Raw genomic sequence first — 9,567 nt, 5'->3', positions numbered from 1 at the left:
ATCCCTGTATCTATTTGGGTCACTTAAATTTAAACGTGTACCAAATTTCAACTAGATTAGCCCAGTACATTCGGAGAAAACAGACAGACATTAAAATGTGCGCGAGTGAGATTATAAGGCTTCCGTTTTTGTACTACGTAGGTTCGGAACCCTAAAAACAAATGGATATATTGAAAATCTTTGTGCAAAATATACTATCCTATCGTTTGAGTTTGAGGCTGTTTATTGCTACATATAATTCACACGAAGATTGTAATTTAAAGTCCTCTTTTAAATTGTTGTCATTATTATCATATACCTAATACATACCAGCTTAATTTTAATGACAGGACACAAGTTTCCTCCTTCGTTTATAGTGGTTTTTCAGATACCATGGGTATGGTGACAGTCACCTGTATGACGTTCATATTACGTGGGTACTATTACCTATTGTGAATCGCGGCAAACTTTCAAGAGTGAAACGTACTGTCACCCGCACCATCCTACATGAAACGAACTGTAGTTGTCCTCATACAGTCAATAATGTCGTATACCTTTTATATTATAGACAACATATAGGGGTCAGTATAGAGGTTCCCTGAAATCGTATCCCTTATCCCTGCATTTTGACAGTAGGTACCTATTATTACTTCCAAGAGCATTGTTTTAAAAGAATAAAAAAATTAAATTAAAAATTAAAGGCTTGAGGGTCCAGGCAAAGGTAGTCAAAGTTCCTCACAATGCACGCCGTCGTCTTAACTACTGCTTTGTGTCTTACCTTTGATCCAACAGCCAAACGAATAAAAAAAAAAAATACCGACCGAATTGAGAACCTCCTCCTTTTTGAAGTCGGTTAAAAAACGGTGATTAGGGCGATGCCTCATTACTACGTTGTATCCATATATTTTAAATAAAATTTTCATTATTCTATGAAAAGTTAGCCTGTGACTGCTAAGAGCTATCTCACCTGCTAGGCTATTCTGTAACGACATTTTTATAACTCGCAAGTGCGAGTTTCGAATTCACCTCTATCTCTCTCTGTTTAACACGATACTATAGAATGAGGAAGTCGCACTTGCGAGTTATACAAAACATCGTTAATAGCCGTGCTGATGTCTATGCAGTCTAAGATGGAACTAAGCCCACTTGGAAGAGATACACGTTTGTTCTACCCGTATATCTGACTGCTTTTACGCGCCAGCGTACCGGAACGCTAAATCTTTTGGAGACACGTCTTCTTCGGTAGGGTCCAGCCATATGGCCGATGCTTACCAAGGCCGATGTCTATCATCAGACATGACGATGGACAGTGTTTCACTTGTTTCGATCCATTGTTGAGACATGACTGGGTGCAGTGGCGTGCATAAGGTTGTCGGTCAGGATATGCACTAGTAAGAAAATTAAGCAAACTGGGAATACTCTTCATTTAATAAGCTTAAAGACGACAACTCTTACGGTATGCAGTACTTTAGTGCATGTACGAAGTGCACGCCACTGACTGGGTGTGTTGTCCTCTTGCACTGCGACATCGTGCGTCGTCGCAACACAAGTGAAGTATAATGCGATGATTCGTTGTCACGACGCAACGCAACGCTCCAATGAGGCATATCCTTTAAGGTGATGGGGGAAGCTTCTCTTTAAACTAAGCTTGAGAAACCAAGTGAGTAGACAGCATGCATTATTACCAGTAGCTTTCCAAACAATAGTAGCTAGACACATATTTCCATTCACACGAAAACCAAAATCCTATTACGATTTGATCCTCTCCTAAGCCTCAAAAGCAAGATTTATCGTCTCCCTACACATCAGAAAGCTAATTAGTAGAGCAAACCCGATAAAATACAAAACTCGGTAATAGGTGTAATGACGTCATAATCCTACATGATTGCCGAGCGCGATATATCTTTTTTATGCTCGTTTATCGCCCGATAATATAATAATCATATCACGCTGACAATAATGGCATGCCAAATAAAATCTACCTACCCTATATTCTGATCGACATAATGTTACGAATTTTATCGGAACAACTGCTCTGCTAAAATAAACTTTATTGTATAGACATAAAGTTGATGTTATGTTGTTATTTAAAAATCGTGTCGGTCGTATTCGATTATCCAAAAATACCGAAGCTCCGAACGGAACATGTACAAATTGGATAAGTTCGGGACGCGCGGGAAAGCAATATGTTTTTATTTCTTTTTAATTTCCGGTCCGTTTTAATGGCGTCGAAATCAATATAATGGTGAGGCGGGCGGCGCCATTTTAGCATTTTGTGGTTTTGCTCATTTACCGTCATTGGGCTTAACCGAGCTCGCCAATTATTGCACGTATTTGTTTTCGGACATTATTTTTCAATCGCATTTCAAACGTACCAACGTTTAATACAAACTGTAATTGTATTCAATTAAAAATCTAATAAACTCCCAACGCAAAAAATACTTTTTTAAAAGTAAAGTAAAATTATTATTTTATCTACTGGCACTCGATTATACGCCAAAAATGTCTTACATCATATAGGAATAGAGTTGATACTCTTACACTCATCATTATCGACCCATATTCGGCTCACTGCTGAGCTCGAGTCTCTCTCAGAATGTGAGGGGTTAGGCCAATAGTCCACCACGCTGGCCCAATGCGGATTGGCAGACTTCACTCGCGCAAAGAATTAAGAAAATTCTCTAGTATATAGGTTTCCTTACTATGTTTTCTTAAATTGCACACAATTGTAGTTGAAGGTGCATGCCCCGGACCGGATTCGAACCCACACCCTCCGGAATCGAAGGCTGAGGTTACATCCACAAGGCTATCACGTCTCTTTATGTCAGAACGTAGGTACTTTTACTTTACATTAATTTTCATTACGGAGAAAGTTTTATTCGACTCGACGGGTGCATTTGTCTTGTTATTTTTTATTAGAGAAACACGATTTTAATACAAACGATGAGATTTTAGTATTACTGGTATATTTTTCTACATTCCTTAATCACTCCTTGATGCTAACATGAAATTTCTCACGAATGTACCTACGATATTCGTGAGAAAATTTCTTATTAACAAGGATCAGATTTTCAGATGAGCTTTTACAAGCAAGATAGATCGTATCTAAGTAGAACCAAAACATCATTTTAAAAATGTAATCGTGTTCGACGGCCTCCGTGGCGCAGTGGTGTGCGCGGTGGATTTACAAGACGGAGGTCCTGGGTTCGATCCCCGGCTGGGCCGACTAAGATTTTCCTAATTGGTCCAGGTCTGGCTGGTGGCTTCGGCCGTGGCTAGTTACCACCCTACCGACAAAGACGTACCGCTAAGCGATTTAGCGTTCCGGTACGATGGTGTGTACAAACCGAAAGGGGTGTGGATTTTCATCCTCCTCCTAACAAGTTTGCTCGTTTCTATCTTAGATTGCATCATCACTTACCATCAGGTGAGATTGTAGTCAAGGGCTAACTTGTAATGAATAAAAAAATAATTGTGTCTGATGTCTGTGATTTTAAAATAACTGTGTTTTCTCAATTGATACCAAAACACAAACGAACTTTTTTTTGTTTGTGTTTGTCCTAGCTGGGCTAATCTTTGGAACTTAATGGGACTTTTGTCCCGAAAAAATCCTTGGTTCTCAAGGGCTTTGTGAAAAACTTCAAACTATGAAATTGATAGGGGTGTATAGACATAAACCTGAATGCAGTCTTGTTCGTTTACTCTTTATTTATGTTGTTAATAGCCAACGATATTTTATACTAGATATGTTACGTGCTTGTGTACGTGGTGCCGTGTAAAATCACCGCAAAAAGTGTTCCGAATTTTACTACTCCACAAAGCCCACAAATGCACAATTTTATATTTACTTGCATTAAATATTTATTAATATATAGTTTTAACACTTCCTGGACATTGTAGACAATATTTAGGTATTAATTTGTTTATATAACCTTCGTTGTATACCTATATACTATGCGACTAAATGAACCAAAATTAGCCACCTTTGATCGCCTCAGTATCGACGCGCTAGTGATATTGCTAATAGTATAAAATCTTTGTAAATAACTATAAACGTGGGTACATATAGCGTTAAACTATGCACTCTACCTATATGTGTAGCCATTTGACCTCAGATAAGGCTTACGTCTTCAACCAATATTCGGCTCGAGCTCGAGTCTCCTCTCAGAATGAGAAGGGTAAGGCCAATAGTCCACCACGCTGGCCCAATGCGGATTGGCAGACTTCACATACGCAGAGAATTAAGATAATTCTCTGGTATGCAGGTTTCCTCACGATGTTTTCCTTCACCGATTGAGACACGTGATATTTAATTTCTTAAAATGCACACAACTGAAAAGTTGGAGGTGCATGCCCTGGACCGGATTCGAACCCACACCCTCAGGAATCGGAGGCAGAGGTAATATCCACTGGGCTATCACGGCTCAGATAAGGCTTCCTTTGCAATATTTCATGTGCAATGGTGTGAGTCAGAGAAATAAACACAAACTGCGGGTAGACGGTGCGATACGAGCCAGCGCGGTGCAGTCAGCCGCTACAGCGTTCGTAGCATGATAGAATTTCAAAATATTCCTACTGTCTAAGCTTCCTAGTTAATTTTGTATTTATTTCAACAATACACAGACACATTATATAACAAACTGCCTGCAAATATAGTAAATAGCAACGACATTTTATACTTAGACATGTTAAGAGCGCGCAGCGCGTCGGTACGATATGGATAAAATTCGAAGCGCAAACGAGATGCCAAATTATGACTTTCACGTGAGTGAAAAGCACGGAGCGATTGACGCGCGACGCAAATTTTATGATGTGAAACCATTTTTACCTAATTGCAAGTAAAACAACACAACGAAAAACAAAATGGCCATGTTCAAGATATATACCTAATTTTCTATACAAAACAAAAATTTAAGAAAATAAGTTTGCTTTTCCTGAGATTGAAAGCAAAATGTGAGCAAAACATGTATTTTTCAAAAAAATAAACTATCGAGAAAAGTTTTACAAATTGTGTATATTGTATAGTCATAACGAAGCTAACACTTTGAAAAATCATTTACCCAAATATCAGGCTCCTAACTTTTCCAGAATCTGAGATCCAGAACCATTTGTAACAACCAAATTACATATTGCACACTCTTAAGTGCCTACAAAATCACCGGAAAAAGTGATCCAATTGTACTTTTTGTGTTTATTTTTATTATATATGTATTTATATGTGTACTTTACACTTCCTGAACACACAACTTGACATTATAGACAATATTTAGGTATTATTTGTTTAAATAATTTTCGGTGTTTACTATGTGACTAGAAATGAAGACAATTAGGTACCTAAGCGCCTCAGTTTCAATGTGTTAGTAACATATCTAATAACTATAGCTACATAAATATATTATAATGTAAGTAAACACAAAACAGTACATGTGTGCGCTCAGTGGAGTAGTTAAAATAAGATCACTTTTTGCGGTGATTTTGTAGGCAAGTAACATATCTATTTTAATAGTAGAAAATCTTTGGCTGACCTCGCTATTTCAATGCGGCTAGGCAGATATATGATTAAAAAAAAGAAAATCTCTATATCTTAAAATCTTTGGTCCTCTTAACTGTGAAGTTGTTAAAGCTTAAAATGCTTGATAAGCTGTCAAAGAAGAGTGAAAGTCAGGTACCCCTTTCCATTCCATTACAGTTTTTTCATGTCATTAGTCAAGTGAGCGTCCGCGCTAACGAGCGCTCCAATAATAATTGGCGATATGGAAATGACGCCATCATGCTCATTTACGAGTCATCGGGACCAATCAATCGACGTGTCGCCGCCCATAGATTAGAACAACGCAGAGAGGTCATTTTGTTTAATAGATTTTTACCTACTGTCGGCTTATCAAAATACAACAACGTTAACTTGCTATTATTTAGTTCTTTAAGTAACTATTATTTTTGTAAATTAGTTTCTAAGTGTTATTATAAGTTATTGTTTATTTTTGTTTTTAATGTACAATAAAGTATATTTCTTCTTCTTCTTCTTCTTCTATTATTTCGTTTTTTTATTATTAAGCCTAACTAGCCTACGTACCGCGTACCTGCGTAGTTTCCGTTCCCTTAGAATACGGCGATAAAATATAGCCTATGACACTCACAAATAACGTGGCTAGTGGTAAATAATTTTCAAAATCGGTTTAGTAGATCCAAACATTACCCCGGGCTACAACACCACAAACTTTACATCTTTTTTAATATTAGTTTATAGTATAGATAAATTTACTTGTACCAGGCTCTCTACGAGGATATGGAGCTTAGACCCACCATGCTGTTGACTATGGTTGATAAGTTATCTTCAACAATAGTTACGAGTTTTATAATAATGATCACGATCGACGGCTTAACATGGCACGACGACTCTCTGAGGCATAACAGGGGGTAACACCACCAACTAACTGCCCAACTACGGATAGAGAATTTATCCGAAAAAGGATATCAAAAGGATCTCTGTCTCCTCGGGCCCAAATTATACGAATGCTACAGAGCTGGACGGCCTCCGTGGTAGTATGCGCGGTGGATTTACAAAACGGAGGTCCTGGCTTCGATCCCCGGCTGGGCCGATTGAGATTTTCTTAATTGGTCCAGGTCTGGCTGGTGGGAGGCTTTGGCCGTGGTTAGTTACCACCCTACCAAACCGAAAAGGTGTGTGGATTTTCATCCTCCTCCTAACAAGTTAGCCCGCTTCCATCTTAGACTGTATCATCACTTACCATCAGGTGAGATTGTAGTCAAGGGCTAACTTGTAAAGAATTAAAAAAAAAGAGCTAAAAATTGGCCATAAACTGGGACAATTAAGGAGAACTCATGAGGCCAAATATCCAAAAAATCTATATTTGCCTAATCAGTTAAATTACTCATTACAGGTGAGCAATAATTCTTATGCCTTTGACATATAATTCATTGCATAATCATGCTTAACATTGTCAAACTGACAGGCGACAGTCCTAATAAGGATTTGATTTGATACTAACTTGACACATTTAGTCAAAATAGGACATTATATAATGTCAAATCTATAGGAAAACTGTCAGTTTGATAAACATACATGACATAATATTTCACAATGACATCTCATTCATTGATTGACTCAGAAAAAATACAGCTCGCGTTGGCAAAAGACAACTGACAATCAGTAAAATTCGCATCAAAGAGGATACATACGATCGGTGTGAAAATAATGAAATCTTTATTTTCCCTGTTAGGGAATATTATTTTAGCTAAGATTGTAAAGGAATAGCTTAATGAAATATACAAGATTTCTAGTACATTTTTCAATTCTGTATCGTTCTCAAAGTGGGTCGAATTTCAGAGATCTCCTTTCTTTGAACAAAGAAAAGCTCATGCATACAACTGCAAAACTTTATAGTAGGCGTGTCTAACTATCGCAGTCTCTCTAAGTGTCTCGTACTACGGTACATATGTAAAGAAACAAATCCACTTAACGGTAGCTACATAACGTTATTAGCTCGCTATAGCGATCGCCAGTCATCGTTGAGCCATCGATCTGCCGACTTCCGCCACTTAGCGCTGTTTGCACTGCCGCTAACTCCATTACTGCGCAGGAACTGGCTCTTAATGTCGCCGTATTATACACTATCCAGCGCGGATGGTGTTTGCTTACATTTATTAACAGGGTTGCCACTATTTCAAAGAAATTATTTATTTATAACTAGCGGACGCCTCTCCACTTCACTCTTTAATCCAGCCCTTACAATATCGCTGTAACAATGGAGTAACTTTTCCCGTTTTCCCAACATTTCCCTTCAATGCTCTGCTCCTACTGATCGTAGCGTGATGAAAGTATACTATAACCTGCCCAGGAGTATGAAGAATAATTGTACCAAGTTTCGTTAACATCCGTTAAGTAGTTTTTGTTTCTATAACGAACAATACAGAGAGTCAAAAATTTTACTGATTGCTTTTTTGTCATTAGTATCGATCACTAATCACCCCCTGATATTTATTTTGGAAATATATTTCATGTACATAATTGACTTCTCTACAGATTTATTTTAAGTAGGTATAGATAATTCACCAAGCAGATGGCTCATCTGGTGGTACTTACGGTAAATCCATCGGTTATCTTTGTTAATAAATTATTATTACCTAGTAGTGTTATAGATAAGAGGAATGTAGAGCTATCATATATATCAGTGGATATGACCTCTGCCATCGATTCAGAGAAAATGCCTCCAACTTTTCAGTTACGTGCATTGAAAATTAATATCGCGTGTCTTAAACGGTGAAAGAAAAGCGAGGAAACCTGCATACGTGTAGTGCTCGCCACGGATCTTTATATTTGTGAAGTTATTTGCGGAATGAGTATAGATGCGCAGTCGCGTCTAGCCGGCGTCGTTTGTACCGTTATTAATTCATTGCGCAGTCATTTGTTGCTAACTTCACAAACAGAATATCTCGTGGCGGGCACTGTACCTGTGCTAATTGGGCCAGCGTTAGGTAGCTGTTAGCCTAACCCACTCATTCTGACAGGAGTCTCGTGCTTAACAGTGAGCCGAATAATTAATCGTTTTATCTAATTTTTATCTAATTAAAGCAAACTGGTACCTATATAATTATTATCTACCTTACTTACCATCGTTAAACGGGTAGAGATCATAATGACGTGTCAGAGTTTATCCGGAAGTTGGAGGAAATCGACACTAATGGCGGTATCGGTATCTGAAGTATTGTTCTCACCCCTAAATCGGTTCGGTCTAATACGGATACGGAAAGCACAGGACACATACATACAACAATGCCAATAAGTTAATAATACTTAAGCGACAAAAACTGACTTCGTGATTGCTGATTTAATAATAATTTATTTTTCAAAATTGGCTTCGTTGGCAACAGAATTGTGTTGTGCACATTCCGTGGTCACATGAGTAAACGTCATTGAGTCACTGATAGGTACCTATTATATGTATACGATACCTATTACATATTTTATACTCGTAGAGGACATTATTATTTTACTATGGAAAAACTATTTACGAATTATACCTTTTTCGTTTTATAGTACGTTAGTACCAATTCGTAACAGACAAAAATTTTAAAAAAGCGGCCAAGTGCGAGTCGGACTCGCCCATGAAAGGTTCCGTAGCAGCAATTAACATAAACTTCTAGCTTATTAATTACATATACACATTAAATATATCTATATTACGATTACGAATTGTATGACGACTATACATCAATTATATTTTTTTTTAATTCTCTTATTTTAGAAGTTACAGGGGGGGGGGGACATTTTACCACTTTGGAAGCTTCTCTCGCGCAAACTCTTCAGTTTCGTTTTGAAATATGACCAATATTCCGTTGAACCAAGACTTCTCGGTAATGAGTCCGTTTCCTTCACCGCTGAGCTATTGAGGCTTTTCATCTCTACTAGATACGACTTTACAAGGTTTTTTTTTAACTTTTGATTAGTTAGTCTCTAATATTGTACTTGATTGTTTTACTAGCATTGCTATAATCATTATTTACGCTTTGGCTCACAAGTTCCGTACAGAGCTAACAATAAATAACTCTTGCTGACAATTTTCATCC

The sequence above is a fragment of the Bicyclus anynana genome, chromosome 11 (assembly GCF_947172395.1).
Source record: "Bicyclus anynana chromosome 11, ilBicAnyn1.1, whole genome shotgun sequence".
NCBI classification, from domain to species: domain Eukaryota; kingdom Metazoa; phylum Arthropoda; class Insecta; order Lepidoptera; family Nymphalidae; genus Bicyclus; species Bicyclus anynana.
Note: the sequence above shows the minus strand (reverse complement) of the source record.